Genomic DNA, 16,284 nt, shown 5'->3' with positions numbered 1-16,284 from the left:
AATACATAATGAGATTTCACATTCTTTCCTATAGCTTTTGAATATGGATGTGTGTGACAATTTAACTAGTTCTCCATTGATGGAGTGTTTGTATTTTATACTGCATGGATGCAATTACTCTTACAAACAATGCTGATATGAATAAACTTGTGCATATTTCATTTTATAAATCTCTAAGCATATCTGTAGGATAAATACTCCTGATAAGGATTACTGGTCAAAAGTTATTTGCATTTGTAATTTTGATAGATACTGCCGTTTAAACTGCCCTCCGTAAGGGTCATAAAAATGTATTCTTCCATCAGCATTATATGGAAGTGACAGTTTCCTAGACCCTGATCTATAGGGTGTGTGTTAAAACTTTAGAATTTTTGCCCTCCTGAAAGGTGAAAATTGATACTTCAGGTTCGTTTTAAATCTCATTTCTTTTATAATGGGAGACTTTGAACTTCTTTTTATATGCTCGGGGTCATCTGTGTTTCTTTCTCTATGAACTGTCTTTCCCTCATTTTTTTCTTATAGATTTCAAAAGCTATTTATATATCAGAAAGATGAGCCTCTGCCTCTTATACAAAATGGTGTCTTTTTTATGTTGCTTGTAGTTGTTTCTGCTGAAGATAGTTTTTTAAAATGAGGTTGAATTTACTCTAGATCTTGAATCATGGTAATAAAGGCCTTTCCTTACTCTGGTTATAATGGATTCCTCCCAGTTTTTTTTTTTTTTTTTTTTTTTTAGAACAGTTATGACTTCATTTCATTTCACTTTTACATTGAAATCTCTGATCCCTGTATAATTTATGCTGTAAGACACTATGAGACATGAATCCAATCACATTTTACGTTTTCTCTTCAGTAGCCTTCTTGTTGAATTCTACATCTTTCCCCTACGTACATGTGATACTACTTTTATCTTATACTAAATGCCTGCATTTGGAGCTACCTACGGAATTTCCCTTCTAATCCACTGGCATATTATGTCCCAGAGCGACACTGAGGAGTTATTTTGACTTTATAATGTGTCCATATCATGTCCTTTTGGTGATCTCATCATAATGATGATAGCATCATCTTCACATATGTTATACATACATTAAACGGCACGTTATAATTTACAAAGCACTTTCACTTCCACTGCCTCATTTGATTTGATCCTGATAACATCATATGAGGCAGTTGGAACCGGTGCTTCTGTCCTGATTTCATACATGGAGAATCTGAAGTCCAGAGGAGGCAGAATGTTTGTCCCGGGTCACAGACAAAGCTAGTAGGTGGCAGAGAGATGACGTTTCTGCCAGTCCATGGTTCCACTCCTTGGAATATGTAAGATATTCTCTGAGTAGCTCTCTACCAGAGAGCTTGTTCAGCCCACAGATTTGCTCTGTGCTACTGCGCTCTAAGCCTAGGCAGCATCTGCAGCCTTACCTGACCTTCTTTGGGTTGAGGAAGGGACAAAATCATGAAATCATAGGATGCTGGAGCAGAAGAAGAACTGAGAGGTTACAGACTAACCTAGTCAGTTTATTAAAAAAAAAAAAAAAGGAAACCAAAGCTCAGAGAAGTTTTGAGTTGTTCCTAAGATCATTTAGTTTCTAAGAAGTCAGGGCTAAGCCCGAACTCAAAGATAGTTTAATAAGGAACAGGATGAGGGAAATGTGTGTACTTTACTGAAACTAATCATCTCCATGTATACAAGTATCTCCAGGGCCAGAAATGAGTGTTATGAATTCATTCATTCATTTGACAAACAATCATGTACCATGTGCCAGGCACTGGGCTTGTCATTGGGTTTATAATAGTGAACCAAGTAGTCTCAGTCCCTGCCTTCAAGGAGAATACAGTCTAGAAAGAGAAACAGATATCAAGCAAATAATATATGGATAAATATGTACTTACAAACTGGGAACAAGACTATAAGGGAAACTTACGTGGTGCTCTGAAAGAATATAACAGGAAGACCTAATTATTTATAATTTTTTTAATGTTTTATTTATTTCTCAGAGAGAGAGAGGCAGCTTGAGCAGGGGAGGGTCAGAGAGAGAGGAAGACAAAGAATCCGAAGCAGGCTCCAGGCTCTGAGCTAGCTGTCAGCACAGAGCCCAACACATGGCTCGAACCCACGAACTGTGAGATCATGACTTGAGCCGAAGTCGGACACTTAACCGACTGAGCCACCTAGGTGCCCCAAGACCTAATTATTTATATATTGCAGAGTCTGGAAGACCTCCCATGGCTCCCCCGACCCAACCCAATTCCAGCCTGCTCTGTGGTCCCTGAAGCATCTCTGTGGAGACCTGAGATTCCATGGATCAGGACTGAAGTTCAAAGAGGAGATGTGACTTACCCAAAAAGGTCACTTAGCTCTAGTTAGAGCAGAAGCAGAGGACAGCAACCTCCTGAATTTCTGGCTAGGGCTTTTATATAAATGCCATCTTAAACTTAAAAAAAAATTTTTTTTTAATGTTTATTTTTGAGAGAGAGAGAGAGAGAGAGAGAAAGAGTGAGAGGGCGAGCGGGAGAGAGGCAGACACAGATTCCAAAGCAGGCTCCAGGCACTGAGCTGTCAGCACAGAGCCTGACGTGGGGCTTGTACTCACAAACTGCAAGGCCATGACCTGAGCTGAAGCTGAGTGCTTAACCTGCTGAGCCACCCAGGTGCTGCTGCAAATGCCCTTCATGCAGACCCATGCTCTACTACCAAAGTTCACAGTGACACCACTCTTCACAACTTAAGGCTCTCGGGATCCTGTGGCAGTTTGACCTAGTCTATACCATCCCGTAATCAGCACTCTGCATAGAACAGACAAACCAAGATTTTGACAAACACTGACCAATGAAGCTAGGTATTTTCTAGAAAATAGTTTATCTCATCTTCCTTGAGTGGTTCATCCATTATTGTACTAAAGAAGAAGCTGAACTTCCCCAAGCTGAGGGCACATGTTTAGAGTATAAAGTACTTTGTAGGATAGCCTGAATTCTTTCTTTGTAAATGGACAACTTTTCTTGGGCAGTGAACAGTTTGATCTAAGTTCTCTTGATAAACTGTTTCTATCCATCAATGTAATGCTTACCACACACCTCATCAGAAGGAGAAATGGTTGATTAGAATAGAAGAGACACAACCCCATTTATTTAGACTTGGCTACTGTATATGTAGCACTTTTCTGGGTTTTATGCACCCTTTGCTCATGGATGTGCCCCCATATAACACCTCGGACAGTAGGATTAGATAGGGGTGATGGATGCCATTTCTCATTAAAATTAAGACTTCTTTGGCTCACTATGCTTCTCTCCACTTAATTTTATTTATCTTTTCTTTGGGGACAAGTCACATGATGGAATTGGAGAATTTTAATATTATTTCCCATATCCACATTTAGCTATTTACAACTATGTGGCTTGAAGTGATGAAACAGTCAAGACTGGTTTTAAAGCGAGGAAAAATTTAGTAGAACTCTCCCTGAAAGAAACACTCCAAACTGCAGGAAGTGCTCTAAATACAGAGATGTTCGTGGTGGCAGCATTTCTAACAGTGAAGCAATTGGAAGCAACTTGAACAGCCAAGAATAAAAAAACCAAAATCCACACTGATGTATTCCATGCCATATGAATGGATTAAAACAATGCTTCGGAGCAAAAGTCATAACATGGGGATGTGAAGTAGAAGAGAAGAAGGCCAGTACAGCATAGTCATTAAGAGTGAGGTGGGAGGGACACCTTGGTGGCCCAGTTGGTTAAGCATCCAACTTTGGCTCAGGTCACGATCTCACAGCTTGTGAGTTTGAGCCCCGCATCGGGCTCTGTGCTGACAGCTCAGAGTCTGGTGCCTGCTTCAGATTGTGTCTCCCTTTCTCTCTGCCCCTTCCCTGCTCACGCTCTCTCTCTCCTTCAAAAATAAACATTAAAAAAATTTAAGACTAGAGGTGGGGTTCCTGAGTGGCTCAGTAGGTTAAGCATCTGTCTACAGCTCAGGTCATGATCTTGCCATTCACGAGTTCGAGCCCCATGTCAGCCTTTGTGTTGGAGCCTTCTTTGGATTCTGAGTCTTCCTCTCTGTCTGTCCTCTGCTCGCTCTGTCTCTCTCTCTCTCTCTGAAAAATAAATAAACATTAAAAAAAAAAAAAAGAGTAGAGGCTATGGGATGAAAAACTGGACTCTTGTGTGGCTGTAGGACCTCAGCAGGCTTTTGCTTTAGGTTCCTCATTCATGAGGAGAGAATAATGATCGTACCTATTCCATAGGGCTGTGTGAGGGGTAGAAGAGGCAGTGTTCCTAAAGCCATGACTCAGGGCGCCTGGGTGGCTCAGTGGGTTAAGCATCTGGCTTCAGCTCAGGTCATGATCTCACGGTTGTTGGGCTCTGTGCTGACAGCTAGCTCAGAGCCTGGAGCCTGTTTCAGATTCTTATCTCCCTCTCTCTGACCCTCCCCTGCTCACGCTGTCTCTTTCTCTCTCTCAGAAATAAATAAAACATTAAGAAAAATTTTTTTAAAAACCTAAAGCCTTGACTCAACTCCTGGCATTTGTGATGGGCTTGACAAATTTTCACCATTGTTATTAAATTTATGATCTTAACTTATTATGGGGTCAAAAATTACCAAAATTTCCTCCAAGGAGGAGATTTCTTTGGGCTGTAGGACTGAGGGTAAGTGATTTGTTTCTTCGTTTATAATTTCTGTTCTTTGAAGTGTTCTATAATTACTACACTGGTTTTTCCATTTGTTCCCTATCTTCTTTTCACCAGAAAAACCTGTGACCTTTACTGACCTGCTCTGTGTCTCCAGGAGCCTGGTCCCTATGCACAGCACCACCAGGGCCCCTTGCCCTTGGGCTTCTGGTTGGGTTCCGCCAGTGCCTGGGTCTGGCGATGGGTGTATCCCTTCAGGTGGCAGCTCCTGACTGGTGCCCCACCCCCGCTCTTGCCCCTCTCCCCCCAAGTGTAGGGTGATACGAGCTTCCCGATCCAGCTCGTCCTGGGTGCCTTGCTACCCCTTGTCCATTCATGAACCCTGCTCACTTCTCTGTAAATAACCCCTTCATTAACGTTACTCTAAGACTTCAAGCTGAGTGTGCTGCTTTCTGTTTCTGTGGGGACTCTGGCTGATAGAAGGAGCGTACATTATTTTTATGATTGGAAAAATTGTATTTACGAAGTGGCCAGGGACCACCCCTGCCTCCCACCTCCCAAAAGGAAGCACTCCTCACCGTGTGGAGAGGCCCCTCAGCTTCCAGACTTGAGGGTGATTATTTTTGTTTCATTTTTGAGCCCTCACATGAAATTAGGCTTCAGGCTAGAACACCTATTTCTTAGAAAAACACACTTTCTCCCAGAGAGAAATTCTAGAAAGCAGTCGCGGACTATTGACAAACTGTAATGCTGCAAAGGGATCTGGCCAAAAAGGAATCGAGAAAATCTCCAAGGGGAGAAGGTGGCCCGGAAGTGGCTCATCACCTGCAGTGCAAGCTGTGTACCCAGTGGGGCCGTCGTGGACAGAGCTGGGCCTTGAGTGGAGACCTGCCTCTGTGGCCACTGGAAACTCACCAGCCCCTGTGGCGTCTGGGTTCAGCAACGGCCAGGCTCCCAGGGGGTAAGTGATACAGTTTGTTCAGTCTGGGGGTGGGGATGGTGGCGTGAGGTGGTGATGGGGCTGGTTGTGGGGGGGAGCTGTGGGGGTGGGGGGGTTGGCACGTCACTGAGCTCTGCTCCACTGTTAAATCTCCACTGGCAGGCTGACTTTTCCCCAGGAGGAAGCGTGGGGAGGAATCTCATAGTCGCATGGCAATAAAGAGCTGCCTGGTGGGCCTCCCTCTCGGCCAAGAGGCTTCATGGCTCCAAAGTTCCGGAGGGGAGTGTGAGGGGGAGGAGGAGAAATAAGCCACTGGACTCAGTGCTGATGTGATCACCTTTGCAGAAACTTTCCAGCGGCAAGTGTGTTGAAGACAGCGAGCTTGGGGTGGGGGTTGGGGTGGGCAGCAGGGTGCAGAAGGATAAAACTGAAGGTGGGGGGAGGGGAGGGGAGAGAGGGTGCGGGGAGAGGGGAGAGAGGAGAGGGAGGCGGGTGATGTCCAAGAAGAATTGTGGAGGACTTGTGAAGGAAAGGGGTGAGAGGTGAGGCTCAGTAAAAGACAGTGTTGGACAAAGACTGTTAAAAACTCCAGCCTCAACGCTTCGGGCCTTATTCTCTTTGTACTGCGAAGTGAATTCTTACGTTCTTTCCCCAAATAAGCCCTCTGAGCCCTATAAACTGGGTGTGTTTATCATGTTCATTGTGACTCACAATGAATTCAGTGAATACCTAACTATATAAATGTTAAGCCCTGTGCCAAGTTCTAGGAATATAGAGATGAACAAAACATCCTTGTTTACGTGAGGCTTACAGTCTGAAGGGGGAGACCCATATTGAAAACATTACCACACATGCACAGCCTAGCGGCACATGAGAATGACCTAGCAGCTCTTAAAAAGTCTCTGTGCTTGGGTCCTTATCCTGCAAAGACTCAGATTTGATTGGTCTTGGAAGGGTCCCTGGCATGGACCCGAAGGTGATTCTGATGGGCAGCTCTGTTGGATTATTCCTGTTCTAAAAATACTCAGGATTCCATGAACTCCAACGATGGTCAAATGAAATTTGGACAATATTTTACTGGATATATTAGATACTAGAGACTCTAAAAAGTTCTGTAATAAAGAAATATATTTAAACTTAAGAATATACCACAAAAATAGATGTTTATAATTTGTGAACATTATTTTGAAAAGCATGATATAACTTATTAGGCATGATTTATATTAAATACTTAGAAATGCTTCTCTGAAGAAATAACCTTAAAATTTTTAAAACATTTATTTATTTTTAAGAGACAAAGAGACAGAGCATGAGCGGGGGAGGGGCAAAGAGAGAGAAAGAGAGGAGACACAGAATCCGAAGCAGGCTCCAGGTTCTAAGCTGTCAGCACAGAGCCCGACATGGGTTTCGAACTCACAGATGGCAAGATCATAACCTGAGCGAAGTCAGATGCTCGACTGACTGAGCCACCCGGGTGCCCCAAGAAATGACTCTTAATAGAGATCTGAACAATCAATGGGCAGGGAATGGAGGGGAGGGGGCAATTCCAGGCAGAGGGATCATCATGTGCAAAGGTCCTGTGATAGGGGTAAATTGCATTAAGAACAGAAAGGTGGTCAATGCCACCACAGTGTAGGAGGTGAGGGGGGAAAAAAGACAAGATTTCTGCCTTCAAGGAACTCAGACCTTAGGGAAAAACTCACATACTCGAAGAACTTCTATTACTCTATGGATCTGTGATTTTCCAAATATAACAGGAAGAAGAAGAAATCAGTGTCAGGAATAATCCTTCACCAGCTGATATAAAAACCCATTTTGTGTTTATCCCTAGGTAACTTACATAATTTTTGGGAACAGCAGATATGCTTTCATAAGTATGTTGGCTTAGGGTAATATTAGTATTAGGTCATGTTTACTGAGCATACAGTCTGGGTAACGGGGAGAAGTGACCTGGAAACTGAATCAAAATGCCAAACGGCACCTATGCCTATCATATTTCTCTTCAAATCTTTCAAAAGGAAAATGAGGTACAGTATTTTAAAATGTATTCATTAGCCAGAAAACAAAGTGAGCCATACCTCCCCATTTTCTACCTCCTTGTTTCCTCCTTAATCTGTTCTCTGTTTCTGTAATTCTGTTATTTCAATGGTGTTCTATACATGGAACAGTATGCGATGTAGCCTTCAGGGACTGGTATTTTAAGTCAACATAATCCTCTAGAAATTCATCCAGGCCGTTGTGTGTCCTGATAATCTGTCCCTTTTCATTGCTGAGTATTATTCCACGGTGTGAATGTATCACATTTAGTTTAACCATTCACCAAATTGGACGTCATCTGAACTGCTTCCAGTGTTTTATTATTACAGACAAAGCTACTATAAACAGTTGTGAACAAGTTTTTATAAGAACATAAGTTTTCTGGGATAAATGCCTACCAGTTGGTAGGATGTATGGTACTTGCACACTTCTTCTTGAAAAAGGTTGTTAAACTGCTTTTCAGAGTGCCTGCATCATTTTACACTCCCACGAGCAATGGATGAGTGGTCCCATGCCTCTGCATCCTTGCCGTGTGGTGTTGTCAACTATTTTCAATTTTTTTTGCTACTCAGATAGGCATGTGGCAATATTTCATGGTGGTTTTGATTCGCGTTTCCTTAATGCAAACCCAGTGAGTTATTATTATATGGTGGAACAGGACGAGATAGTACTTGAGGGGGGAAAATAAGTGCTACTCTTGGGAAAGTAGGTACTGCACTCTGAAAGGATCCTTTGAAACAAATTTTGAATATGATAATGGCAAGTAGGGTAGGAAAGAGAAAAGAGGCTATTAGAGATTTGAGGAAAAGATATAGGTAAGGAAATATAATCAAAGTTATGCTATCTGACTTTGCAATGTCAAAACTTACATGCTCCGTGGAGGCTGCACATAGTGACTTCCTCCCAAAGAAAACAGGATGGAGGGAGTAACTTTACAGTGGAGAAACCAGACAGACTCACCTCAGCTGGGCGATCGAGGCCAACATCAACAGTGATGAGTCCTGTTGGGAGCATGTACTCTTGATATGATGGTGATGAAAATGGCTAGTGGTAACTTTCTGTGCTCTTCTGCCCCCAAACCCATATCCCTAAGTCTAATCATGAAGAAAAATATCAGTCATGTCCAATAGAGTGACATTCTACAAAACACCTGCCCAGTCTTCCTCAAAATTATCAAGATCATCGAAAACAAGCACTGTCTGAGAAACTGTCAGCCAAAGGAGCCCAAGGTGGTATGATGCCTAAATGTCATGTGTGGTCTTGGATGGGGTCCTGGGACAAAAAAAGAGACATCAGATGAAAACTAAGGTTATCTTAAGAGAGTAAGGACTTTAGTTAAAAACAAAACAAAACGAAACAAAAAAACCCAAAAACAAACTAAAAGTGTGCACACTCATAATAGTATAAACATTGTTGACTTAACTAAAAATAGAAATATAATTATGTTGAGAGAATCAGGGACTGTAGATCAGAGTGGTATTATGAGAGAGTTCAGTTCTTTTCTGTTATAGTTATAATTGCATATAGAAGACCTGCAGTTGATTTATCAAGAAAGAGCCAAAGAAGCATATTAATTAAAGTAGACAGGTAATTATGGGAACCAAAGGAATTAAAACTGGCTGGCTCTGAAGAGTAGGGTAAGAAGAATGGAGAAATAACTTTTTTTTTTTTTACTATAAACCCTTCAGTGCAAATTTGTTTTTTAATCCCATTCTTAGATCACTTTAGACAAAAATAAAAAAAAGTATACATAAAAACAGACAGACTGCATAAATAAATATAACTATATACTCTACGAGAGATAAATATATGTCAAATGTCATGGGAAGGGTGCAAATAAAAACATGGAAAGACAGCAGGCAAATGGAAACAGAGAAAGCACAGTTAATCACAAACAAAATAGCTGAAGCAAACAGCGTTAAGCAAGACAAATAAAGCAGCTTCTCAGAGATCAAAGATCAAAGGGACAAACACTTTAGAAAAAGACAGGGATGTAAACAACATACACACATTCACACTTTATACCCGATGGAGTTCACATATTCTTTTCAAACATCAAATACAGCGTATATACACGGATTTATTGGTTAGCTATGAATAAGAGTTTTAGAATATCTCAACAATATACCAAGCACATTAAAATTTTTTTATTATAATAAAATTAGAAATTAGCAATAAAAATATAGCCAGTAGATGGCCATTTACAAGTTTAAAATGGCTTGCCTGAAAACTCTGCTTAAAGTGGAAATTACAAATTGTTTAGAAATAAATGGTGATTACAGCACCTCACTTTAAACTTTTTGCATATGGACAAGATAGGGGAAATTTTATAGCCTTACATATGGATTAGAAAACAATAAAAATAAAGGAATAAGTAAATTAAATTTTCAAATTGAAAAAAAAAGGAAAGAATAAAGTAAACCAACAGAAAGGATCAGAAATTGACAAAGCTAAAGCCAGAAATTAATGAATTAAGTAATAAGCAAGAAATAGTTTTATGAATCAAGAAAGTTAATTCTTCAAACAAACCAGTAAAATAACTAAAGGGACCATAATCACAGAAGAGATTTTAAAATTATGTTCAATGCTATATCAATAATCCAAATTCCTTAATTTGGTAAAGGCTATCTACCAGAAACCTCTCCTAGACATCATACTTAATGGTAAAATATTAGGAGTGCCTGGGTGGCTCAGTTGGGTAAGTGTCAGACTCTTGGTTTCGGCTCAGGTCATGATTTCGTGGTTTGTGGGTTTTGAGCCCTATGTCTGCACTGATGGTGGTGTGGAGCCTTGGGATTCTCTCTTCCTCCCTCTCTGCTCCTCCCCTCTCCTGCTCTTGCACCCTCTGTCTCTCAAAATAAATAAAATAAACTTTAAAAAATATTAGATGCATATTGACAAAAGCAGGTAAGAGAGAAGGATAGCTACTGTCCCATTGACTGTACCCAATGTATTGGGAATCAGAAATCACATTGATTCTAGTTAATGAAGTGAGATCCAAGAAAGAATGAAAAGTACTGGAAAGGAAAAAATGATCCTTATTTGAGGATGATAAAAAGAAATAAGATGCAAGACATTCTACTGAAGAAAAGCAAAACCCACATTACTAAGAGAGTTCAGCAAAGCAACGAACTAAAGATTTCTTTTGAACTAGCACGAGCTCTTCTCTTGTCCTACAATGGCCAGTTAGAGAATATCTTGAAAAGGGAGTTCATTCATAATAGTCACAAAATCTGTAAAATACATCCAGCATGAAACTTAACAGGAAATGTAGAAGACCCATAGAAAGAAAATTATTAAACCTTCCTGAATACATAAAATTCAACTTGATTAGGAAGACATGTCATGGATGGAAAGGCTATCTCCAAATTAATTTAGGAATATGATGCTACTCCAATATGATTTTTTAACTTAAACTTGACAAGTCAATTCTAAAATTCATTTGGAAGAGAACATGTGTGCAAATAACTGAGACATTTTGAAAAAGATTACCCTGGGGAGGGACTTGCCCTACCAGATGTTAAAATATACTGTGAAGTTACTATCTGTTGTGAAAATTAATAAAAGGAAACATCTTTTAAAATGGATTGGGAGGCCAGCAGAGGGAGCTATCACACCCTACCACTCATTGTCCATTGCAGACCCAACAGGAAGTCTCTAGTATTTCAGTTACTGCTTTACTACCCCAGCAGGAGGGAGAAAGGTTTTTCTCTTGCCCCAGCAACAGCTCAGCCAATGAGAGACCTCACAACTCAGTCAATGAAAAGGTGTTATACTTTAAATTTCCAGTTTACTCCAGTAGATTCTTGGTTTATAATAGCTCCCTCAGCTCCCCCACTTTCCTCTTCGAAGGGTGTTCCTCTCCTTTGCTCTCTGGACTTGTAGCCTGCTTATCCCGCGTTGCAACCCTCTACGTTTGCTAAATGAACTCAGTTTTGCTGATGAAATAACATGATTTTGTTTTTTAAGGTTAACAATGGGTGTAGACTGGTGAGTGAGACAAAGAAAGTGAATGCATAGGGGCACCTGGGTGACTCAGTCGGTTGGGCGGCTGACTTCGGCTCAGGTCATGGTCTCATAGTTCACGGGTTTGAGCCCTGCGATGGGCTCTATGCTGACAGCTAGCTCAGAGCCTGGAGCCTGTTTCAGATTTTGTGTCTCCCTCTCTTTCTGATCCTCCCCTGCTCATGTTGTCTCTCTCTCTCAGAAATAAATAAAACGTTTAAAAAAAGAAAAAAAAACAAAGTGAATGCATAAACCTTCCCACTTCTAGTTAACAATGCTAGAAGGAAACATTGTTGCAAGTAAAATAGAGACACAAAGATTGTAACATCATATAATAGGGAAAAAATGGAAATAACCAACGTCTATCAGTGGAAGAGTAATTAGATAAATTATGGCACTTCTAGCCAAGGAACAGGAATATTATACAACTACTAAAAAGAATGAAGATTCAAACACACTGACACAGATAGATTGATATGTATGTTACATTGTTGAGTTAAAAATAAATGTAAGATTACACAGATGGTGTGATAATTACGTATTAGAGCACACAAACAAAACTATACATCTGTGTGCTTATACATGTGTGTACATGCTTCCAGAAAGAATTTATAAGGACATATGTTGGACTCATAACAAAGATTAATGTAGTGACAGGGATGTGACATTGGGGGAAAGAGTAAATGTTTTACTTTATCTTTTATATAACCTGTACTGCATTATTTGAGGGTTAAAAACCTTTCTAAATGAGGAAAATGTAAATGTGTTTTACAACATATCTTATTATTAGAAGAAAGAACTTGAGCAGTGTTGATGTCCCCTCCCTCTCACTGGACCTTCTGTTTTTCTTCATCATACATTTAGCTGTTGAAATTAGTTCCACATTTTCACTTGCATGCAGAAAATGTGAATCCACTGAGTTTCATGTCCCCAGACATAACATCTTCTGCTTCTCCTAGTTGCTCTGAGCTGCAAACTTCTGGCCTCACCCTTGGCCAAACAAGCGAACTAAAATGATAAATCCTTTTGCTTTGTGGGATTTAATCAGTTCAATCTAGTAAGGAGGGTAGCCACCTCGTATTATGATCAAATTAATTCATCAATTAATTAAACATGGAAAATAATTATGGTCCCTAATGTAATGCTTTTTGTTGGTAGGCAAAATATCTTTCTAATTACAAGGTGGTGGAAAAAATAATAGAAGGGGTAAAAATAATACAAATATTAAGCGATGTGCCCTGAAGCCTCAGGAAGTCAGGTTTTTCTTAAGTCTTGTGAAAAGATGGCCCCCAATGATCAAATCATGATCAAGTTCGCACTATTATTATAAATGACCAACCCCTAGGGTTTTCATGTACAAATGGTGGACTCTCCTTCCTACGAGCTACAGCGCTCCCAGACATCTCTCTAGAATTCTTTGACTTCCTTTCTTTCTGGGAAAGAAGCTGGTGGTGGTGGTTTGCAGAAGCACTGGCCTGGGCTTTGCTGGAGTGTGTATAATGCCAGGTCCTGGCAATCTCTGCAAGGAGAAGTGCTTTTTAATTTTTTTTTTTTTTTTTTAGAAAATGTCATCAAATGAAGACCGGTTAAACGGTTTGTTACTGCAAGCCTTTGCAGGAAGGAATGAGGGTGGTGGTTTCTAATCTGAGAGATGACAGAGTGAGAGGAGATGGGAAAGTGCACCAGCCAAACCAGTGTCCTGCCCATACCCACTGGAACAGCTACTGTAGCATCTCATCATTGGCAAACCCCAAAGAGTGACCATGTTAAGCCCAGCTCAAAACCAAAACCAAACAAAACACAAAACAAAACATAGAAAAGAATTCATCCTATGGATGGAAAATAGACGCTGCACTGCACCTGTTAGAGGTTACCTTCCTTTCCGTTCCCGACCCAGCAAAGAGCAGCAAAATCACTTTTGCAAATGTTCTCTGCTTTGGGGCTGCAGAGAAATGGCATATCTTCTGCAAATGAGAGCTTCAGGCAGGTTACCCAAGGCAGTGAGGAGAAAATGTGGAATGAGGTCCTGGCAATTGTCCAAAGCATCAAAGCATTGGAAATAATTCTAGTTTGGCTCTGTAAGCCATGAAGATTGGTGAGATGGGACCAAAAGATGCAAGCGCTCTTTGAATCCAAGGAGGAAACAGCTAGAAACGGAGAAGTCGCTCTCTTAGCCCCATTTTCCTGCATTTAGGGGAGATACAGGCAGAAAATTCCAGTGGGTCTTACTCAGAACTGTCTCCGTGGTTTAAAACTGAAACTGACATCTTTAATGTCCAAGTTGTGATGACAGTTGGCCTGGTGCATGGCCCATTTATCACCAGGGCCTGCAGAGAGCTTATAAAGAGATGCTCTTAAAAAGATTTCTGGATATCAACAAACTCTTAAAAAAACAAAACAAAACCCAAAACCCGAATATTTGATGAGTTGAGCATATGCAAGTGAGGTACCAAAGGGTTCATATTTTCTTTCAAACGCAGGCTCAAGTATGAAGGAGAGAACATCCAGTTGTCAAAATAGGCTTGAGGTTTTGCGAACCCAGAAATTCTGGAGAGCAGGGTGAGAATTGTTCCAAACCCTAAATACTGCAGGGTTAAGCCTTCTCTCTAAGCAATTAGATAACTGACATTTCATTCTGCGGATTTCTCCCTCGTTTCTGCTTTTTTTTTTTTTTTTTAAACCAAACAAAACAACTAGCCTTGTTTCAGGGTAATTTTGCTAATATTTCTGTAATTAAATAATTACTTCAACTCTGAATTAAAAACTGTCCTGTTGTCACCGGGTACAGGAGGAGGCTGCCAGCTGTTTTAAATAACCCTTGAGCATGGTCAGGTTAAGGACTCAATTTATGACCTTATAAATTAACACAAGGAAACCTACTCCATAATGCAACAGACAATTCTATTTATAATGCTTAATTAATCCCCTTCAGTCACCAGCAGAACCCACTTGTGGCTTTCATTTCAACCTCACCCAAAGTCTCCTGAGATGAGACGTGTTAATATGTGAACGCTGATAGAATGTGCTGGCCTCACAGGCAAGTATTAAACAGTGGACAGTCTGGATAAATCAGCTCCTGATAGTTCACTAATCAAATGTAAGAAGAAAATGGCAAGTTTGGCAGCACTGATGAAACCCTTCATCAAAGAACCTGAGCTGGAGCAAGGTGGAAAGAAAGGAAAATGTCCAAGTGTGACACTGCCTGCAAACACTCGCTCCAGATTTCAGGAAGTCTTGGCAGAGCAGATGATCAGACAAAGTATGAGAATTTTATCAAAGGATGGCTGTAGGAGGCCGTCCTGGGTTGCTTCATTTGTCTGCTGCTACTTTCTGATACAGAAAACCCAAAGTGGTAACCAAGTCTATGCTGCCTTACCTCAGTAATACAGAGTGGAGTTATCTGGAAAATTCTAAGTACCTCAGAAGGCTACAGGGTGTGGGCAGAGTCATTTTTGCAGGCACGGAAGATTCTCCGGGGACTAGGCCCTGGGCAGGAGAAAGGAATCGCATACACCACTTGGACAGGAACTCTGCCTTGTGGCCTGGCATCTTGGAATATACATGGACGGCTTTATCAGCTTTTAGCACTGTGCAGGGTATAATGAGGAAAATGGATTGCTCCCTTTTTTGGCCACCGTGTTCAAGAATCAACAGAACATGATATGTCCATCTCTACTGTGAGTCTTCAGGAAAGTGCCTTAACCTCACTGCCTCAGTTTCCTCAGGTGCAAAAGTGGGAATCCTAACTGTGCCCACCTCTAGGGTTCTTGTGAAGATTACACAGAGCTGATGCATATGGTGGCTTTAAACAGTGCCTGGCATACTGTAGGCGCTCTGTAGCCTTGACTGTTCTTACTTATTACAGCCTCACTCTGCTGCTTTCTCCTCTGGGCTCCCCATCTCCTCTCCAGGTGCTGCTGTGGCAGCCACGTCAGGCTGCCAGCATCTCTCTCGAATAGCTTCCTAAGTTACTTCCTCATGCCAGGTCCACGCCTCTTCCAATGCATTGGACACAGTACTGCGACCTGAATCTTTCACAGTCTACTGCCCATCTTGTCTCCCTCTTATTCAGGGGTCTGCAGAGTTCATCATATACTGTTGAAGCTCCTTACTCTTGAATCCAAGTGTCATCGTACCCCTGCCTCCTGCCCTAGTTGCTCTCTCTGCTCTTAACATTTCACGGGACCTTCTCATGAGCCCTCCCTTCCCCTGGAGCTGCGACTGCTCACCCTGCTCTCCTCTGCCTGTGCTAGCATGTTCTTGCTCTTCCACTGTGCTCCCAGGTCTCTCCACTTGGAGGCTACTTCCCCTCCCCTCCACCCAGCATCTTCTTTAAAAAAACAAAAAAACAAAAAAACAAAATTAAAATTTTTTTATTTATTTGAGAGTAAGAGACAGAGAGAGAGACAGAGAGAGAGAATCCCAAGCAGGCTCCACACTGCCAGCATGGAGCTCCATGGGGGGCATGAACTCATGAACTGCAAGATCATGACCTGAGTCGAAATGTAGAGTCAGACGCTTAACTGACTGAGCCATCCAGATGCCCCTCCCTCCGGCATCTTTTGGTCCAAATCCTAGACATCCTTGAAGACTAAATGCCCCGTCTACAATGGGACGTTTCTGATACTATCACGTGACTCCCCTCTTTCTTTTCTGACTCCCGATGTTTTTATCTGTTT

The 16,284-nt window shown here is 41.3% G+C and overlaps 1 protein-coding gene across 4 annotated transcripts in view; it reads right to left on the bottom strand.

The window, feature by feature from the left end:
- Positions 1-16,284, bottom strand: part of ANKFN1 (ankyrin repeat and fibronectin type III domain containing 1) — a 470,333-nt gene that overhangs the window by 104,726 nt on the left and 349,323 nt on the right. The window lies entirely within an intron of this gene.

The sequence above is a fragment of the Hyaena hyaena genome, unplaced genomic scaffold (genome assembly GCF_003009895.1).
Source record: "Hyaena hyaena isolate Hyena2069 unplaced genomic scaffold, ASM300989v1 scaffold_189, whole genome shotgun sequence".
Taxonomy (NCBI): Eukaryota; Metazoa; Chordata; class Mammalia; order Carnivora; family Hyaenidae; genus Hyaena; species Hyaena hyaena.
This window is presented reverse-complemented; position numbering and strand designations above follow the sequence as displayed.